The sequence below is a fragment of the Poecile atricapillus genome, chromosome 12 (assembly GCF_030490865.1).
Source record: "Poecile atricapillus isolate bPoeAtr1 chromosome 12, bPoeAtr1.hap1, whole genome shotgun sequence".
NCBI lineage: Eukaryota > Metazoa > Chordata > Aves > Passeriformes > Paridae > Poecile > Poecile atricapillus.
Genome location: NC_081260.1, coordinates 16,224,881 through 16,247,714, shown reverse-complemented (window position 1 = coordinate 16,247,714; position 22,834 = coordinate 16,224,881). Strand labels below are relative to the sequence as shown.

At 39.6% G+C, this 22,834-nt stretch overlaps 1 protein-coding gene across 2 annotated transcripts in view; it reads right to left on the bottom strand.

Moving 5' to 3' along the window:
- DACH2 (dachshund family transcription factor 2) overlaps window positions 1-22,834 on the bottom strand; it is a 247,915-nt gene that overhangs the window by 218,113 nt on the left and 6,968 nt on the right. The window lies entirely within an intron of this gene.

Sequence of the window (22,834 nt, the reverse complement as noted above, 5' to 3'; positions counted from 1 at the left end):
ACTGCTCATCTCCTGTGTTGACAATAGAAATCCTCCTGTTAGTTTTTCTTAGACAAACGTGACCCCAACCTGATATGACACTTTATTTTTTCAGCTGTGTAACAACAGTCTTAAACCAGGTGCTCTCTAAGCTGCATTATCCCATTTTGGGAAACTTTTGTGTTGCTATCAGTAAGGTAACATATTAAAAAATAAATTATTTTTTTTTCCTATATTTGTAGGCTTATAAATTAAATACTGTACACAAACTTCTTGACATTTTCACATCTTGCCGTTAACGAAAGTATTTGACTACCTCATGTTTTCTCACTTTCTTAATTAAAATTAAGTATGGATTGGCAGGCTTTTAAGGAAATACCAGTAACATTCCAGGATAAATTGAAAGCATTAATGTGTTTAAAACATTTGCTTTCCTTATTAAAATAATCGATCATTAGTTTTTTCTGGAGGTTTTTGGTAGGGAATATCTGTATTCTGTTGTTTTTATGTCTGCATATTCATCAGTCTAAAACAATTTTAGACCCTGGCCTCTTTGGTATTGTGTTTTAGTACTTGCTGGCACTAGAATTTTGCACCATAGCCCTCGATTTATAGCCCTCATTTAGCCATCATGCTATTCAAACCCCTGACTTTAAATATCCGCCACACAGATATGAGTAACAAAAAGAGACAGAGTATAGCTATTGTGCCTTCAAAGAAAAGCAATAAACCATTCTGCTTGCTCTCCTTCATGTTCTTTAATTCATTTCATTTCATTTTAACTACCCAGAACAATTTCACCAGCCATTAGCCTGGAATGAAACCTTACAAAGGCTGATTGTTGTTATAAAGATGGGTCCCAGCACTCCCTCCCCCTCCTTTTCATAAGTTTTAGGACAAATAGGCTACTTCATAGCCACAGCTTTGTTTTTTAAAAAGAGAATTCTTGCGAAGCAAAGGACAGACAAACTGCTTCACATCCACATTCAAAAGAGTCCAAAACAACATCCACAGTGAGCTGGGCTGGCTCGGAGCCCTGAGCCCGGCCCGTGAGCAGGGAAGGGACAACAAAGGATGGATCGATGGCGATTCTGTGCACGAGGTGCGCCACAGTCCAGCCCACAGCACACACAAACACTGATGCTCTGCCCACAAACCTTTAGCAAAGGGTGGGGGGAAGCACCAAACACTCAATTCCACTACAGCCAACTCTAAACATGTTTTGTTTTTTTTTTTAAAAAAAAAAAAATCACTGGTTCTATGGGCACGGTTTTGTATTTTGCAGAAATAAAGCTACATGAGTGTCGTTTCTGACAGCCTACGCCAAGGAAAAGCTGCACATTTTTGTCTCACTGCATCCATGTTTGGAAAACAATCTTAACAAGAAGAAATATAAAGACACATTCTATTTTTTCCAATTTGTAAAGAGCTGCACACCTTACACTTAGCATCTTCACGGCAAGCTGTGAAGAAAGATATTCATTCTGAAACAGTGCTTAAGTGTTGGATTCTGCTTTTTTTTCCCTAACAAGCTGGTGGCATTTCCCCAGCCCTGGACAGTCTCTCTGCTCAACATGAAGGCCCTGAGCCCGTAACAGCTCTGCCCCAATTTAGAACGTATGTATATGTAGCAACATCCCCACAAAACGTTCACAACCCTGTCCAATTCCGATGTATTTTTGATCCTTCCCAACAAACAGATCAGAGAGATCTTTTCCAACAAAGTGTCAACAAACTGTCTGCGCAGACAACTCCCTCCTCAGTTTGTGTATTATGTGGTTTGTATTATTTTTATTCCTCGTTAAGTGTCACACTTGTCAAAAGAGTGAACGCCACTTTTCCATAGTAACACGGTTTTGTGATGGAAGTTGTGAAACCTTCAAGACTTACTGGATATTTGTGGAAATATCTGTATCTGCTCAAACATTAACACCGTGAGCTCAGAAAGTAAAGGAATGGATTTCTGTGTTTTCTTTTTCAGCAAGGTATCAAAACTGCTCCTAAAATTTAGATGTTTTTTCCTCTCCAAGAAAAGACAAAGACTCACTAATCAACTGGTATTTCTTTCATTACACCAGATGAAAAAGAAATTACTTAAAACTAATTCAAAGTAATGATAGAAGCCAAAAATTACTTTTTATGTAGTGACAAAAAACTTGGAACATGAGATTATGTTGAGTGTGAGAGTGTCTATAAACAGAGCTGCTTTATCCCATCTGAGCTGTTATTGGTGATGCCAATAATCTGAGTTTGAAGATGAACTCTGCAAATCTGCATGTTTTACTACTCACTTCCAAATTATGTAAATGAACACCACATTATACTATACCTTGTTGGAGGTATAGCCTGATAAATAAATCCTACTACAATTAAAATTCATTTCCACCTGACAAATTTATAGAAATCTATAAATATGAGCTTCACAGGGAGAACCACCAGAGCAGAATGGGAAACACACAGGCACCCAGCACCTTCTAGAACATTCATTTATGTCCCCTCAACACTAAGCTACTGCCATCAAGGCATGGCTTTTCTTTTTGTTTTAAACACAGAGACTGGAAGCAGTAAGTGCTCTCACACAGCTTCTAACAACATCAATTATCAATACAAATACCAAGAAAAAACACCAGGGCTCCGTAACATTTAAAAACAGAGGTCCCATGCAAGGAGAACTTGAACAGGACTTCAAGTCAAGAAAATACCTTCAATAGAAACAAGACAGGAGCTCCAGCCTCAGAGAAGAATGTATCTAATTTTATTAACTGTGCAAATAAAAATATTTGGGAGTTTCTATGAAACTAATAGCTACAGAGCAATAAAACACAACAGGATACCAGGTACTGCTGGAAAGCAAGCAGCAGTCCTGCACCCTTTTCCAACTACACCACTCACAGAAGTCACCAAAAATCTTGACAGAAACAGAAGAGAGGAGTTTTCCTGTATCAGTAAAACTCCAGACATGAGCCATACTCGCTCTGTTCCACAGAGCTGTGGATTTGATAAGACACCAGTAACTTCAGAGCCAGTCCAGAACCAGCTTTATGTGACAGAACAGTTCAGCTCCTCGCTCTGGAGCACGTGGCACCACACTGAATTAGAATGTTTGTGCCTTATTACACTGTCATATGGTCAAAAAGTTCACACTGCAAGATTAATTAGGACTCTTTAAAGGAAGTACTGCTAAACACATCTTCAAATGAACACTTAATCCTTTCCCTGACATTTATTTAGAAGTGGACTTTTCACCTTTGTGCCACCCTGCTCTGTAGGACATCACTTGCTATCTCAATTAAGCTGCATCAGTACTTTTCATTCCAACTACCTTAACTCTCATCACTCTCAACAGGAGAAAATACCATTTGCTTCCAGCTTCACAGTTTGCATACAACTACTGAGAACTGTTAAATTGAAATAGTGCTCTATCCCACAGGATGAAGGGATGGCCAGGAATAGCTCACCCTGGAACAGACTGCCTGTTTACACTTCAGCAGCACTGTGCAACCTGCCAGGGAGCAACAGTTACACACCTTTAACATCTCCAACTCAACACACCTGACACGTCTCAATTCCTGTTCTGAGGCTTCTGCATTAATGAGGACAGATGCAGTAACTCATTCCACCGGCTGCTGCAAGCACTGAGGCACCAACAGCTCCAGGATCCACCCTGCTCCAGGCAAAACCTCGGTGTTCGTGAGCTAAACATCCAAAAAGTACAAAATCTTTTACATCTCTAGGCTGCTGTAGGAGGTTTTTATACATACACACATATATGTGATTGGATAAAAACGTTAGAAAAATCGTCTACAATCTTATACATGCTCAAATCAAACAGCAAACAATATTATTGAAAAAAAAATATTGTACTTCAGAATAGAGCCTTGAAGTCTATTCACAGACTGTCCTGAAGCAAAGTACTGCTACAGACACATTCATATTCCAAATAACTTTGATCATCTGCCTCACAGGCCCTCTGCTGCATCTGCTGCACATCGCCATGCAGCGACAGCAGAGGCAATGCAAGGAGGTAAATTTGGGTAGTGCAGCACATCCCAGAAAGTGAGCACTCAATGGATAAATACCCCTCTATCCCTACAGCTCCAGGTACATAGGTACAGAATCCCTTTCTGGATAGGGTAGGTAAAATCTGCCACCAGATTTTAGTGATAAGCAGCAGTGTGGGGTCATCCCAGCACCACAGCATACACAGAAATTCAAACACTCCTTAAACAGCCACTCCAGGGCACACCCAAAGCTGCATTTTCCTCTTGTAGAGACAGCTCCCTGTAGTGGGCTGGAATTCACAAGTTTCACTCCTTCCTGACGGCATCAGTAAATGCAGACAATGAAGCTGGAGGCATTAAACACTAATCACAAAGTGGCCACGCAGGGATGAAAGGGGAGTGAAGGCACCAAGTCCCTCATACCAACAGCTTGGAATCACAGGATACACAGAGTAAAATGGCTTTCACAGAAGGGCATGAAATTGGGAAAAATCACAGCTAATTTATAATGCAAACTTTGTACAAGAAATTATTTTCACGCACGCAACTATCACAGAACCTTCCCACAAGAGCAAGAAGCAATTCAGCAGCAGACTGTAACCTTAAAATAAGAACCACATTAATTATCCATGAGGGAGAAAAAAAAAGTAAACCCTGTTCTAAACAAGCAGAGTTCCTATACAACAGCTTATTTGTCCCTTCCATCCTTGCTACTTACAGTGCCACAAAACACAGATTGGCACTTGGGAAAGCAGCAATAAGGAATGTGTCTTCTGGAGCATTGTTTCCAACTTCAGCCCAGTCCCACAGAAGCTATAAAAACTTCCAAGTCTGTTAATTCTGTTCTATTTATTGTGCATGTTAAGATGCTACGTAAGAAGTGATTTTAAAAAACTCAACTTTTATAAATAGCACTGCAATTGCTTTGAATTGTGGCCTGCAGCCATCTCCTGCTGTAATCAATGACAAAAATCAACCGACCTCAGCAGCTGCAGGTCACTCATCAGACCAAAATTTGGGCTGGCAATTATTGCACAGAAATACCCAAACCCCTGCTGAAAACTCATGCAATAGATCTCTCTTCACTTTATTAATAATCAGGGAAGTTCCACATAATATTCTGAACTGAGTCCCACAGAAAAGGTAGAAACATTTTTGTTGTTACTTAAAATATTCATCTTTATGAGTGAATTATACTTCATTGGTTTAAAAAACACATTGGTTCTACCAAAAAAAAAAGGACCTAAAACCAGTAAACCTGTAAAACAGAACATTGTTTAATACTCTTATTAACTGCAGTTTGCTTAATTGCAATATTTAAGTCATGAGCAGATCTAAAATTGTCAGATGCATTTAATTGAAATACTATCCCTAGAGCTAAACACCGAGTGCTTATAATAAGATACATGTTATTCATGATTAGCTAACTGCTCCCTTTCCATGGAAAATCCCACAGAAAAGGCAAGGGAAAGCGAGGGAACAAAACTGCAGTATGGGTTGGGGAGGAAAGGGGAGGTGTTTGCTTCAAAGAGGGTTTTGGTGGGTTTGGTTTGGGTTTTGTAATTCTGCATTTAATCAAGTGATCTTTGCTCCTTTCTTTTCTCTAGTATCTCCAGAAGTTGTCTTCATGTAAAAAATGAAGGAACTTCTTCCTAATTCTTCTCACTCCTCCTCCCAGTCCAAAAACCATAGGTACCTTCATCAAGACATCAACAAAATGCTGAGTCCAAATGAATTCTTACTTTGTTAAAAAAAAACCAAACTTAATTAAGAGCAAACAGTATTTACAAACTGGAAAACACCTACAGTACCTGCACACAGTTCAGACAGAAATCACTTTGATTTATTCTGATGTTAATTTTTAAGTGCAGCACAGAACTAAAGAGCATAAGCACAGAAGTCAAAACTAAAATTCCCACTGCATGTGGAGATCAAAAAGAAAACTATATTCTGCAGGAGAAAATCAAGCAAAGTAAGTGTATAAAAATAACAGGCATGTCAATAACTTTCTGCCTAACAAGAGAGTGTATCCTGATGGATACAACACCAAAAAACTGCTGCTTAAAATAATTAAAACAATATGCCTACTACAAAAAAACAAACCCAAGCAGACATATAAACAAACAAAAAACCTTTTAATTCCCTGTATTTTTTTCTCCATGGTGGTCTGTAAGGAAAATCAGAACAGTAAAATTAATACATGCAGGATAAAATAGGCAGCTGAAAAGCTGAACAACCCAGTAATACACACTTGCTTAATTTGACTTTTTGTTATTTGCTTTAAGATCTCTAGCACAAAGTTCTGCTCAACATATTCTTACTAGCTACAGTCTACACCAGAATTAGTGTCTCTCAAGTAGCAAGTGTAGCATACACAACAATCTCAATGAGAGAGGCAATTAACAACTGCTGCAAAAAATAATTATATATAAAGATGGTTTGAAAGACAATACTCTATCTAAAATGACCTCGCTGTATTCACAGCACTGATAAAACAGTTTTCCTTTAAAAAAATGCCGTTTTTTTTATTCATCAAAAGAGAAAAGCCCCAAGGTCACCTGTCAATAACAGAACAAACCCTCAGTAAATCACAGTGCTTCACAAATAAATTCCTCATCAGTAATTAAAACCAGGCCTCTCTGGCCCTGTGTTATCAGCTCATCAAATTCATTGCTCATCTAGAATAACAGATCCACATCTGCAGTCATTACAGCATGCCAGATAAATCAATCCTCTCAATGATGCTTTGAGCCATCTCTGCTCCCTTTTAACCAGCCCGATATTTATTTCCCCCTGACACTTCTGACATTCTATTTACTGTAGGCAAATGGAACTCATACGGCACCTTGTAATGGCTTTACCAAACCCCATTGTGGGGCATATCTTCCAAGACTGATGGGCGCAATAAACAAGGTTTTATGGTGTAAGTGTGAGCTTCCAACTTCTTTTTTTCCAGGAATTTGACTTCTGCAGTGAAGATGGTTTATTACATTTGATTGCAGGTGGAAAAAGCTATATCCACTTTGAGACCTGTCAGCTAAAAGCAAGCAGAAAACTTTTGAAATAATATTATTTTTGTGATTTTATTTTCTCATTGATAACAATACAGAATAAACCATCTCCCTGTCAGGACGTGGAAAGCAAGGCCATAATTTATCATTCCACCTCCTCCCTCCCACCAAACCAAACACAGGTCTCCTCTGTAAACTTCCAAAAGGTACAACAGCAATATATAATCACCACATACATCCAAAGTCCATCCCAAGCCCTCCCCAGCATTGTTGTTTACATTCAAATCTCAAGTACGTGTGGTTAAGTAGGCACACACATATTGACAGATGAGGTTAAAATGCTTTTGTGGCATCTGAGCCCAGCAAAAATCACAAATTTACTGCATAAACCAAAACTTTTCACTGGTGCATTCTCCAGTAACAAGCATCAGACTGTGGGGTTCAAAAGGAGAACATAAATTGTTTCCTTGAGAATGAAACAAGAATTACTTTTCAGCATAAATTCTGACTGTTTGTACACTATCACAGCTGCTCTATTTAAGGAAATTTGAGTGCAAAATCTGTTTAAACAAAAAGAAAAAGCATTCCTAGAATCAGAAAGTCTCCCAGAACGTAACATGTGTTAACAGCTCTGAGGAGTTCAGCAATTTCTAGAACTGAAGAAGATCCCCCTCCTCCGTGGGGGTGGTGTGCTTCCACGTACATATGGACATTCATCCAGGAGATGCCTAAAAGCATATGCCATCCATCCAGGAGCCCCGTTTTATCCTAGAAATCTGGGGTTTCTGTGCTCCTGGGAATGATCCTGTGTATAATCAAACTAAAAAAGCAAATTTCTGGTGCAGGAGGGAGAGGCAGCCCAGCTTACCCCGAGCCAAGGCGCTGCACCTGGAGCCGGCCCTGGGAATGAGCAGGGCTCCACATCTCCTGCTCATTATGCACAGCTCAAAACTGACTTGCATTAAATTAATGTCACAGTGTTAGTGGATCCCTCCTTGAGCATATATTAGAATGTTATTTTTGCATGGCAGCGGTGCCTCGCTCACAGCAAGGTGAAAAGGCTGGGAAAAGCCCTTTTTTGGAACAAAAACATTGTCTGAGCCTATAGGAGGCTATGAATTCTCAGATCCTCCTTCCAACACTGATTCAAAAATGACAGGATATAGTCTTTTCCTTAATGAAAAATCTATATTTATCACTCTATTGTTCTTGTGTACTGATCCTACTGCTCTCTGAGGCCAAAGTTTGAATATATTGGATTTTGAAATAATAGCCCAAGGCTCCAAGATGCTGGGTCATGATACATAAATGATGAGAGGGTTGTTCCCTATTTCTCTGCTTCTTACCACAAAAACAAAATACAAATTCCATGGTGAAGATCTTCAGAAGTGTACATTATCTGCAAAGTGCAAATTATATGGGATATTCACAGAACTATAAATTATAAAATCAGACTATGCTGAGAAAGATTATCTGCCTGGTCTAGGAATAAACCAGTAATTTGCTGTTTAATATCATGAAGTAAAGCCCTATTTCTATGTAACCACAGATGTGACAAGCTCAACTCATTTGGATTTTTCAATCTTAATTCCAATTGAGTTCGCACATAAATTTTTGGAAAGATAAATTAATTTAGGACAAAGATCCAGAGACTGAATTTATCAATCTGTTATACTTCACACTTTGATTCTGAAGTGTATCAAGGATTGAAAAAGTAGCAAACCCCAAGCTCTAGACTGCTCATACTAGGAGAATAAAGAGATAAAAAAAACTCATTTTTTTTCCTATAGCAAAATTTAAGACTGATGTTATGATGAAAACATAAAGGGGAAAATCTGGAAAGTATTTTTCACCTTCATCCCATAATAAAACACAGTTAACTATTACAGAGTTCTGTAAAGCTGCACCTTGTATGCTGCTGTAATTCCAGGCTATGGGGAAGAGCTGCCTCTCTGGATTTTGTTTCTCTGATGTGTCCAACTTTCCTCTGACCTTGAGTGACTCTGGCTGAAGTTTTCCAAACCAACCACTGAAATACTCCTCTTGCCCCAGTAACCAAGAGAATCTCAGGAGGCCCTGGGGATAGAGCTGCTCTTCGTGCTTTTTGTCAATTACCTGAAAATGAAGATCTGAGATTCATAAACTACTGGAGCAGTTTAACATCCAGTGCCCAGGGAGAATTAATACCTTGGGGAATTCCTGAGATTACCACAATGCTAAGTGCCACAGAAATGCAAACACAACTTAGTTATGATTAATAAATTCTTTTTGAAAATTTAGTTTATGAGTTATACACACGCAATATAAATAGAGTACATGTATAGAAAAATAAAATAAAAATACAGTAATTTCTCATGCAAAAATCCATACTACATCATTTTTTCCAGGCATAATACATTTCTGGGAATTTTTACCTGTTAAAAAGTGCTTTGATTTCTAGAATCAAATGCAACCTCAGTTCTGCAAATCCACAGCATCAAGTGAGATGGATTCAAAGAAAACCAATCCAATTCCTCCAGCCAGGTACAGACCTGTGTGCAACCAGGAATGGAACCAGCTCCTCCCTGACCTGCTGGGGAACAACCCAAGGCTCTTCAGTTCACAGAAATTATTCCCACAGTCTTCTGGGGAAGCTGCTGAACTCAAAGGAGTTTCAGAATGTATTTTTTTTCATAGTACCTATACTCATGACTTACTCTCTCCAATTGTCTTCAGGAAAATAAGAAGAAATTTACTAAAAATGTGTTACAGGGAAAGGTTCTTTCCTTTAAAGTTTGTTTTTTGCCATATAAAAAGATTATTAAATTTCTAAAAATTCATTTTTAACATCTGAAGTGGAATCAGAGGAACTTTCCAGCCCAAAATAACTGCACTATGGAATTCATACCTTACTTTTCTAGATCATTACATATGTATTTCATATTACGCATTCACACACAGAGTGACTGTTTGGTTTGGTTTTTTTAATTATCTTTAATTGCTTACCCAAGGTGAATATATTATACCATTAAATAAGAATCTTTCAGTTTTGGGAGGTTAAAAAAAAAAAATATCATCACATGGTCAATGCTCCTGGATACCTTTGCTCTCACTTTTTCACTTTTCCCCTGACAGTTTCCAAAATGAAAGTGCCTCTTGAACCTACAGAGTCCCATATCACTGTTTTCTGTCTGTCCCACAGGCTATGCCAAACAATTCCCAACAATGCCTTGTTAGGAATCCTGCTGCTCCTTGCTAACTGTTCAGACACACAATTTTACAAGCAGGCTGCCTGTACAGGTTTAGAGACACAGAGACACGAGTCTGATCTCAAATGTGAAGAGACAAGATCCAGTTGTGACACATCTTACTGTTTTCTGAGTAAAAGGAACTACATAAAGAGCCCTCAGGCAATGTGTTTATATTTGAATGGATCCAGAATTGATGTGCCCCATCCCTACTTCAGAGGGTTGAAGCTTAGCAGCCAAGTAAAGAGAAGACACGTGAACCACCACGCTTCATAAAGGGGGTTACAGTTTAGGCACCTTCACCACCCTCAAACTATTGCTCTGTCCACTGCCAAAATCAGACATTAACCTTCTCAGATATTAATAACAATACTAAACATCTCCTGCACATACAGAAGGGTACTAACTGCAAGACTGGGCAAAGAATCCACTTAAAAAATACAAGATGAACCCTTCCCCAGTCCTGCTCTCCATGATACATGGCTGACAACAAGGACTTGTCAACACCAGAGTCTGCAGGAACCAGAACAATTCCTAGAGAAGAATTAACTCAGGTGTCTGGAGAGCCCTGAAATCCCAACTTCACCTTCTTATGCATCACTACTTATTTTAATGACCACTTATTTCTCCTGATTCTTAAAATATGCAGAACATGATCAAGAGAGGTTACTTTGGCAGAATGGACGCTCCAAGAGCAATTTATGTACAGCCTCCACAGTTTAAAGGGGGATGTGCATCCTCCCAGTACTTCCAGTGTTTTTTCCACACACTTTCCCACAACACTTTCATGCAGCTGCAATTTGAAAACCATTGCATATTCCAGCTTGAACAACACTGAGTCATGGGCAGCTAACCACAGGCCCATGAAGAAAGATGACCTCTCTAATGTTTGTGAGTCATTAAATGTACAAGTTCAGCAATTTCTGAAATACCAAGATCAAAGATTATAACTTTTAAGAAATAGCAGAGCTACGGGAATATATTAAATTGACCACACAAATATGCTCAGGGTGTCATTTCATGCTCATGCACTGTCAGGCTCTGAAAAAAGAGATGAAGCAGTGGGCATCCTACTGCAATGGAAAGCAGAGACTGTTGTTTTCTGTTTATCACACTGGAGTTTCAACTGTATGAGTGAAGAAAGATCTTCACATTGTTCTTGGGAAGTCATGGAAATGTGTCCAACACAGCTTCATTCCATTACCCAAAATTCCAGAAACTGTGCATCATATAATGTACACTGATGTCTGGATCCTTGAGTATTTCTGTTCTATTTCTTAATGTTTGCCAAAACCTCAGCCCAAAGACAACCTTATGTGTTTCTACAAAAATATTCAATTACCCCAACCCATAATAAGACCATAGAAAGGAATTAATTTGGATTTCTAGACTAAATTAAGTTGAAATTAGCAGACAAATCAATAACTACGACCACTCCTCTGTAAGAACTCTCATTGCTCTTAATTATCACAGTTGGCCTAGACCTTACCACTGATACAGGATTTGCTGCAAGATCATGCTAGAGGAAGGACCTAACAGTTTAGTGTTCTGTGCAATAATTATTTTAATCTAATATGTAACTTGATTAATATTGCAATAGTCTTCGCCTTGAATGATAATAAGAGAAAGAAAAATTAAAACAAAAGAGGAAAGAAAGTAATAGGTATTAACTTTCCTGCTGTTTACTTGGGTATAATCCTTTCCTTCACAAAGTACAAAACCATTAAGCATGAGAGTAATTCAAACACTCATCTCCACTTCTCCCACCATGCCCTGCATGAGCAGTAATCAGAAAGGTCAAGATTGGTCTGAAGTCTCTCACATTTAAAAGACTTCACAATTTGACCAATTTGCTGGATGTTTTAGCAAACACCATTTATGTCAGCACAGAGAATTGGTCACTCTAGGTAAGCCCAGAACTCCAACCACCAAGAGGAAGAACTCACGGGAGCAAAGTTAAATGACTCAACACTTTCTGAACACCAAGAAAAATAACAAGATGGCTTCACCACTGTACCTATTAATTGGGAATTCTTAGAAGAATTCTTTCCTGTTCAACTTGCAAGACCAACTTAATTCATAAAACAACTTGCTATCTACCATCTGTTGTCACATATCATTACTCAGTGCAAACTGCCCAGTGGAGAGATAAGAAAAACATCTGAATGAGCAGCTGGGTAAGATAAAGCCCTGAGCATGTGCAGACACAGAGAAGAAAAAGATATCCAAGTCCTTACTGCAGATTACCTTCAGCCAATCTGCTTGTGTTTGAGAGTCGGGAAATGCAGGCTACAGACTACAAGAGTTTCTAGATTCCTTGTTGATTCTAAAACCATCTACAAATGGTCTCTCAGCAGGTGCCCATCTCAGGAATCCTGACCTCAGTACCACTGTCCTACAGACTAAAACACCTTGGCCAAAAGCCATCAGGCTTAGGAAATTCAGCCACACAAAGAATGGCAGCTGGATGCTGTCCAGCACGCTCTCCATTCACTTATCAAACACTATCAAGCCTAAGCACAAAGCCTCTATTTCTATCTCTTCTTGCGGTGTCTGGATCCAGCCAATCAAAGACACAGAGGAAAGTAGTCTAGGATTGTTCATTCCTTAATTATCACAGAACTCCTACCCAAAGGAGTACCAAAGGAGAACAGTTCTGCTCAAAGTCCTCACTGCAATTTAAATCCTGTTGCAGCATGTGTTTATTTCAATAGTTTGTTAATTAATGGCTGTACAGTTTGTTTCCATTCCTCCAGAGTTGGTTTGCCCCCCAAGTTGTATCCTCCCCTACGCTGCCCCTATTGTGACCCAACCCCTCATTCCCAAACTTTCCCTGCCTGTCACTGCAACCCCACCCCTTCCTCCAGACCCTTCCCTGTCCATCCCACTGGGCCAATCCCTGATTGCCCCACCCCTCTGTCAATCCCTGACCTTTGCTGCCCCACTGGCCCATGTCACCTGTTCTCTCCCCCCCCTTCCCTTATTGGTCCCTGGGTTATAAACCCTGCCTCATGCTCCACCCCCTGTGCGTTAAAAATTTGTACCCACCCCCTGAAACCGCCCTGTATTTAATCCCAAGCAGAGAGACCCTGGAGCTCTTTGTCCCTGATCCCTTTGGATAATAAATGTGTCCTGGAACCCCCACAGTGCCTCCTCCTCGTCCTTTGCCCCTTCCTTGCACTCACAGCTTAACCTGCTGTAGGGCAGCAGCTCTGAGGTTCAGTCCTGCTGCTCAATTTAGGAGCTGTTCCCACCCTTGGCGTGGTGCCTTGGTGTGGTGAGCTGGCCTGGGACTCCGGCACCGCGTCAAAATCCCTAATGGCTCCCAGAACCTTTTAATACAATTAAAAATCCCATGTCCTTCTTCAGTCTCCTATAACTCTGCTAAAATATATTTAGACCTTATGTATTACTTACACAAATATTTGAGCACGAAGACTTGGTGCAAGTCCTCTTCAACAAGGTGGTCTCAACTTTCCTTCTGAGAAGAATTTGAGGGGATAATGACGAGTATACAAAGACAGATGTGAACTGATTTAAATCAATCCTATTGCTGGAAGGTACAGAAAGAAATGAAGCCTCCCCATCCATGAAGTGTTTATGAAAACATTCCACCAGCAATTTACGTCTGCGTCAGACAAATGGAAGCAGTGTCAGAACTTGCATTCTTTATGCTAAACCATCCAAAAACAACACAGAAAAGCCAGATTATCTGCCCCAGTCAGCATTTTAATTTTTTAAAACTCATTTGTGTGAGGTTTTTCATCCTTCTTAAATCCCTGTGACATACACCTAAGCACTTACAAAAAGATTATTTTGACATCCTTGCTTTTGGCTTCTTTGGGGAAGGGGTACCTACCTTGGTAAAAGTGTTTCACACCTTCCTGGGGAAGTTATGCTCCTCAGATTGTATCAGTAAACCTGTGACAGACACGGGGGCACAAGAATGACACACAGGCAGGGAAGCTAAGGTTCCTTGAAGAACAAGGCAGATGTTGGAAGATGTCTTGGGGAATGTGGAAGGTACTGGTTACCTACATACAGCATCCTATGAATCCATACAGTCTCATGCATGAATACTTTAACATGTTTATAAAGGAATTCATACATTCTCATAGAGAAATACCTGAAATTTCAGTTAAATCTCTAGAATATTCTTATTTTATTGGTTATCCACACTTTAATCACGTATAGAAAGTACAGTAATAATTGAGTAAAGGGAAAACAAGAACAAACACATTACCAAGCTGTCAGGGCTATCACCTGGTATGAGTTGGTTTCTTCACCTCGTACACACTGATAGTTTGGGCCCAATGTGGGAATGGGCCTTAAGCAGAAGAATCTGCTTATAAAGGCATAACTTGCAAAAACCAGAATTTGCTTATGGAATAGGAAAAAGAAGAGCAAGCTGGGCTGCAAACTCTTGAAGAAATCAAGGCATGATTATTCCATATAAATATCCTTAAAATAGACATTTGTGATAGCTTAAATATCTAAATTTAAAGGATTTTACTTAAAGGGAAACTCCACAAACAAGACACAGGACACTGAAGAGACGAGCACCCTCTTCACTTGGACACTTGCACTTCTACATTAAAATGCCAAGCTTTAAGTTTCTTTAACCAGCAGTTAAGTATTCAAAAAAGAGAGGCTGAGGTATGTGAAGTATTTAACAGGCTCAGGACATCTACCAGTACAAGGACAAGCACTCTGATAAAAAACAAACTACAAATAAACATATTCCGTCTTTCAAACCATTCTATTACTAAAGCCAAACACAGAGACACTTGCACTCATTGTTTATGAGAACCAGAAGAGAAAGTACTAAGTTAATAATAACAATAATAATATAGAATTGAAAGTTAATATGGAAAATTATGGGCAAAGATCAGACAGAAATCCTCTTACAAAAAACAGCAATAGAACAGGACTAAAAATAGCACAACAAGCCTTTATTATTGCTTTTTGAACACATACACAAATTTATCTTGTACTGCTATAGTACTTTCAGCAGTTTCATTGTCAGGTCCCATTTTCTGCTTCCTCCGTTCTCCCCTTCTCCTGATTCAAAACCATCCCTTTAACACATCATTCCTAATTAGATGATTAGTGCTTGGAAGGGCAGGAGATAAGTCATTTGCATAATTTAATCATAAAAAGAAGTTAAAGATACAGATTTTGCTGTTCGTTTGTACAATTATCTTCACCAGCCTGGGGGGCTGAGATATTAATGTGATTAAACAGTATTTCTGCAAACAGGCAACTGTGTGTCCTCTATTAAAGCAGAGCTGGAGGCAAATGAAAAATTAATTTTAGAAGACAATCAATTTTATTCTACATGACTGTAATAAATAACAGCCCATCTGCAGACAAGTCATTAGGCCCTGGGAGGCTACACGTGTCACAAAGTCTAAATGACACACAAGGCCGAATTTTCCACCAAAACCAGAGTCATAAATAGCCCACCAATGGCCAGTCCCCTTCAGAGATGCAAAGGATTTCCCAGAAAAGCCAGGTGCACCTGTGAATTACTAATCACCAACCACCATTTGGGCTTGTACAGCATTCACACAAATACAGGGGCTTGGTGCTTTGCCCTTCATGATGTTTTCAGTCTTTTCTGAATTCTGCAAGAATAAATCAAGATTTGGCTAAATAGCCAGGATGCTCCCTATGATGTCATAACCTTTATAAAATCTATGTGCTAATTAAATACGTAATAATTAACAGTTTACTACTTTTTAAACTGTTAAGGTCCATGAAATTATTTTTCACTATTCCATCCATGCAGTCACTTCCACTTAGAATATTAAAATCCACTCCCCAATTAAAAATAGCCTAGTCTCAAATACATGAAATATGATTATGCTCCAAGTAAGGATTTCTGAATATCAGCAATGTACAATATATGCACAGCAACAAGTTTCCAGTATTCCCTATACTAAAATGGTTTGTATTTATCACCACTGGGAAACAAGGGAAAAAATGAATATTCCTATTCACCCTGTAATCCCTGATTCTTGACAAGTGTTTACCAGGTAGTGCAAATAAACATCTCTTGACTCTCACTGCTCCTGGCCCGTGTAGTGCCTTCTATCACAGAAATGCAGATACACAGATCTTCACTGGAAAGGTTTGGGGTTCTACTATGCACTTTCTCTATAAAAATACATGGACTTAATTAATAAAAATCTATCCAAACATGAGATTCACTAAATACACAGGGGATACAACTGATGTCTCAAGGATTGTTTCATTATTGCACTTGCAAATTTGCATGAAATGTTTCCTCATGTGGCCCTCAAATTAAACTTACATATTAATTCATGGCTATGCATGGAGGTTTGGGTGCTTTCTATGCTCCTGATCCAAAAATCAGTGACAACACTTGGAAGAGTGGTTCTATAATGGTTCCACTGCAGGATTTCACCTGCAGTGAGTCAAAAAGACAAAGCAAAGCAATCTCCTCCTCCATGAGAGATCCAAAGCCTTTGTGTTTATTCAGTCTCCTCTGCAGTCCTCACAGAAAGCACTGGCTGGGCCAGGACATTATGAAAAACCAACAGCAAAAAAAAGGAACTTTCAAATTTTGCCCACAGTCATAAAACCAAACTAAGCAATCAACCTGAACACTTAAACAAAAACACTCTTTGCTCATCTACTGTGTGTAAACTTGTTTCCTTTCACTCAAATTCTCATAGCACTAGATACTACAGGGGATTATTCTGGAAACAGAAGAGCGAACAGCAGCATCAAAAAAATCCAAACAAACACCAATGATCAAGAAAATATTTTAACTTCTTGAGCTTAAAAGACTCTTTTAAAGTTTTTAAGACAACTCAGTAGCCAACACAGCAATGAAACCTGCGAGTGGTGTCTGCTGTTTGTGCACTGAGTTATTGCGTTGTTTTTGTGAATGACAGGTCAATCTAGATGAGGAAGAAAGATGAAGCTGTGTGGCCACAAGAACCTGAAGATGTCAAAGAGAAATTCTGTGACAGCCAAGGATGGGGGAAAACGATCACCACAGAACAGGCACGTTCAGACCCTAATATAACACACTACTTAAATGAAATGCAGACCTGGTAGAATAATCCCCCTACATAACTGGCTTACATGTGAGACTGAGCAGCAGAGATGCTCATCCCAGCCAGGCATTTCATTTGTTAATAGCTAAATTTCATAAAAAACCAACAAAAATAATGCATTTATACTATCAGAAACATCACATGAATGAATAAAAAGTTCTCATTAAGACTTTCTATCCAGATCAGAATGTACCAGTGTTAATAACTCACTCACTCAACTGACCTTCCCTCAGTGAACACAAGTTCTTAAACACTGCTTTAAAAGTCTAATGCCATAATCTGAACTACTCTATGGCACTCTCTGCATTACTTGAGAAAGATGATTACAATTAATGTCTCACCAGTATTTTTTGTTTTGCTTCCACACCAACTGTGAATGAATAGAGATTCTTTCCTTTAAGGATGAAGAACTAAGATGGAGCAGTTTATCACAGGGCTGTGATTGTGGGGTGGGAGAGGGACATGCAAACTAAATTTTGAAGAAAGCATATCAAAAAAGGGCAGGGTAAGTGGATGACCAGAAACCGTCTAGTTAGTTAACCCTCATGTTAACATGCAAGAGAAAAGTCATTCATGAAATTGCAAGACAGAAACGTTTGTAAGCTCCAGCAAGAAGAGATTTGTTTGAACCATAAGTCAGTTGTGTAGCCAGTAAAGCAATTCATAAAACCAGAGCAGAAAGAAGTGACGGTGATGCTGGTTCTGAGACAAGAGATGTCAGCTCATACAACAGCAGGATCAATTAATGCTCTTCAGCACTGCTGACCACCAGAACAAGTGAGGTTTGTAGTGTGTCCCAGCAACAATTCTGGCCAAACCCTTGCTGAGAGCTCCTGCAAGGGGCACCGTGGCTGTTGAGAGCAGCACATCAGCACCCAGGCACACACCTGGAATGCAGCAGGGGAGCAGAAGGTGCAGACAGCCTGTACTGAGCTCTCTGCAAACAGTCAGCCAGCCTGGGAGAACACAAAAATCATTTTGTAATGGCAGGATGCTCAGCTCAAGGGATTTTGGTAAGTCACCTATTAGATATGTGAATTGTCATATCAAAATACCCAACAAATAAAGCCTTACAAGCCAAAACACTCCCCAAACCTCCAAATACATCTTTCAGCAACAAGCTCATACAACAGAGGGAACAGAACACCGAGTTCATTACCCTGGGTCCTGTTTCAGTATCCATATTCTGCTCCTGTCAAACCTGCCAGTATTCTACCACCTTGCTCTGCTCTGGATTTTTATTGTTGGTTTTGGGAGTTTTTGTGTGTTTGGGGGAGGGGGTTTCAGTTTTTCTTGTTTAGACATGTATTTTAAGTCTCACTGGAAAGACTCAACATTTTTCCTGCTTTTCTATTTTCAGTATTATCTCAGCAACTTTTTAAAAAATTGCTCTCCTTCAGCACACAACAACCTTTAAAAGTATGAGGAGGAGAGGAGGCAGCTGCAGACACCTGCAGCCCTGAAGAGAGATGCCTTCATCAGCCTCACAGAAAACAACAGGGATAACATTTCACAGACACAGGACATTCTCTGATTAACTGTTATCAAAACAGTCTAATAGCTAGCATGTAAAACTTGCACTAGGCAAAAACAACTGCCACACGTGTAAGAAAAACCATAATGTATAATATTTTAAACATGCTGATTAGACATTCTGAATGAAGCTCAAAATATTTTTTCGTTCAACTAGCTTTATCTTCTTAATTAGCAACTCTTAAGTTACTGTAACATACAAGTAACTAAATCCCCCTACTGGCACAACCTCTGTGCCAGAAGCTTTCTTTACAGCCACCTTTATTTTTTAATTGCAGATATACAAACATTCTTCTCTAGGGATGGTGGGGAATAGGACAAGTCAGTTCCTCAGCACACAAACAGGATTTCAGGAAATCATTTGCGAGACAGAGATGGCACAAGATGACATGGTTGGTTCCCAGGAAGGACAAACACAACAGCAGAGTGTCTGTACTGACCTGCCTGACTCCTCAGCAGGGCAGTGACCCCAGCAGTGGCTGCCTGTGACATCTACTCTCAACTCCCATGGAATCCAGCCATGCCAATAAAACCTTCCTTCCACAGCACAGTTATTTCTACTCTGCAAGTAAGTTGCTCAGAAAGGCTAAGTCTCAATCCTTGCAAACACTCAAAATCTAGCTGGAGACAGCTCAGGACAACCAACTCCAGTTAACGCTGCTGAGACAGAGGAACTGGTCTAGACCACAGAATCCCAGAATGGTTTGGGTTGGAAGGGACATTAAAACTCATCCCACCCCCTGCCATGGGCAGGGACACCTTCCACTAGCCCAGGCTGCTCCAAGCCCTGTCCAGCCTGCCCTTGGACACTTCCAGGGATGCAGAGGCAGCCACAGTTTCTCTGGGCAGTCAGCACCCTGAACTTGGGCCTTCTCCAGCTCCACAAGGTTTGCCCAGTCCCAAACTCTGCAGCCTGTCCAGGTCCTTCTGGATCCATCCCTTCCATCCAGAGTGGGACCACCTCACCCAGCCTGGGGCTGCTGCTGAGGGCTCCATACCCTGTTCCTAATGGCTCCATCCCCCTGTCCCTGTCCCCAGGGGCTCCATCCCCCTGTCCCCAGAGTTAAAGAGCACCCGTGCCAATCCCGACCCTGGAACTCCACTGCTCACTGGGCACCACACAGATACCCAGCAGCTGATTGCAGCTCTGAGCACGACCATCCAGCCAGTTCCTCACCCATGGTCCATCCATCCAGTCCACATCACTCCAGGTTAGAGACAAGAATAGCCATCATCTGAAAAAGCACAAAGATGACCTCAAGAGGACCCTACTAACCTCAACAATTCTGTGATTCTGCAAAATACATTAGATTTGGAACTGTATACACAGCATGAAGTAATTCTGATGAACGTTTTAAAATAAAAAATGTTCTGTTTTAATTCCACTGTCCATTCAGGCTTGAAAACAGGAAAGAAAAGTCTTGGTGTTTTGCAGATTTAAAATACCACGAGGGCATCCCAGGCTAAAAGTTCTCATGCCACAGACTGGACAGAATTGAAATGCATGCTGAGAATGTTACTTACAGGGCTATGACAAGAATAAAAAAAGCCTAAAGACTTTAACTAAGGACTCCAAGATAGCCCACATGGCCCTGTAAATTTATTTAGCAATTTTAGTTCATGCCCATAGCAAATGGAATTAAAACTAAATTTTTGGATTGTTCTGAATTCTCCCTCTCCAAAAAATCAAGGTTGATTTCCACAGTTGAGAGAGCTTTGGAAAAACCCAGAAGTTTAGTTAAAATCACATCATACATAAATTTGTGTGTATGTAAACATTTTAATCAGTGAATACATGTATATCTTAATTTTATAAAATCCAATATTAAATATAACTCCCACTTTAACTTACAGGGGAGCTGAAATGCATTATCTGATAGAATACGAAAACTGATCACAGGAGCCTATGGAAGTGAGGAAGACTAAGAACAGTAAATGCGAAACGCTGCTGAAAAACAGCCCCTGAGATTCCTTCAAAGAAAAATCAGAGCTACCTCTGCTCAAAATACTGTCATCCTACCAGAGACAGAAAGGATGCGGGGGTGGCATTCAGAGGAGGCAGCACAACCTCCTGGCATGAAGCTCAATTCTGTCTCCGAGCACAGGAAACCCTCAAGTCTTACAAGCTGTATCAGGTTGAGTCTTGAATAGAATAACTGCAAGTGCACTGGTGATGCCCATTTCACATTGTCACATTTGGTGACACATTTCAGTACATTTCAGTCATAAACAGACTGGACTTACTTTTAGACCAAGTAAATAGGTAACATCTTTTCACCCAAAGCCCCTGAAGTAGTTTTTCATCTGTTTTACAGAAGGAGAAGAATCAAGAAACTCTAAAATCATTACAAGAGATGATCTCAAAATTCTAGATCTACCCTACATTTTGTATATCACTCACAACTACAGCCAGTGTTAAGGGCAACTGAACCATTTAACTGAAATGGAAAAGTATTTCAAAATATTTAAGACTTCACCTGATTCACTGACACATCACAGAAGGCACCCAGCTCAAGGAGGAGAGTAAACTAGCTGACTTGTTGGGAAAAATATGAAGGAACATACATTGAGGATCTTTTTAGTACTTACATTCCTATAAAATACGTTTCAATACTTCAGTGACTATATGCCAAATCCTTAACTAATACTGTCACTGGAAACCTTCAATTAATGACAATATTAATGGAGCTTTATGTAGCATAGATAATAGTGCACATGCATAATATAGCAAGATACCTCAAGTTTTACACATCAGTTGTAAAAAGCCTATTAATAAAGAATAATCCAATAAAAGCTCTGTTTGTTAGGGCATTACCATACTTTTTAGTGTAAGAAAAAAAGAGTCTCCTTCTTAAATAACTACTAAATGCTTGAGATTCTAACATATTGCTGCAAGCTATAATGGTTATAACTGTTAATCCAATACACCTTTTATACAAACCCATAAACACACGAGTGGAAAAATAGCACAGATGTTCATCTCTAATGCAATTTCCATTCAATTTCCTAAGTGCAGTCCCTGTGTGCAAACTAGCTTAACGTTATGTTTAGCTTGCAAATTCTTTTAATAAATAATGAATGCAATAAAACTGGTAGATCAATGGCAAGCTGAGAAATCATAAAAAAGCCTTTTGTGCTCATGCTGTTGCCGATTTCAAACTTTAATCCAGCTACAGATCAATAGTACTTTTTCTTTTTAACCCATCCCACAGATAGCAGACGGAGTGGATGTAGGTTAAATGCCGGTACCAGATATCAATTTCCAGAAACTTGATAACATCAGGCACAATTGCAATCGAACATTTTATACCTTATCATAGGAGCAATATACACTGCTAAACATCACACTTTAAACTGCTGCACAGTAATAAAGGGAGCACATTAATTGGGTTTGGTTCTTACTTTCTGGAGAAGTGATATTTGTGAGTGAGTCACGAAAGGCTCTGACATAATCTATTTTAACGAGCAAAATGGGCTCAGCGGGTCAAGATGTACTGACAAGGGAATATAATCTCCCCACGCCTGCTAGTGACAATAAACTTTACACACACAAAACAACGCCACGGCTGCACCACCAAAAACTAAAGGCGAGCAAAGAAACGTCCGCTTTACAGGATTCGGATATTGGAACCTTCTGGGGCAGGTATCAAAGTACATTAGTTAATAGGTATCGGTGTTTCTTCCAGGTTGTAGAAGGGAGGGAGAGGGGAAACCCTATTACTGAGTCACTTTGGATAACCCTGTTTTACCAAGAGGGAACAAAGATCAAAAGCTTGTAGCCCTGAGGGACAGTTCTAATATCAAGCAGGATAAATCTAAATCACTAAGAATCATTACTAACTAACATAGTTGTGCTTGGGAATGAAGGTTTAATCGGAACATATAAAAACCTTGCCTTGGCTTACACCAAAGGAACACAACCCAGACAGCAGGAACTCTGAAGTAGCCTCATTACATTTGGGTTTGATATTAGTACTGTGTATGCAAATAATCAT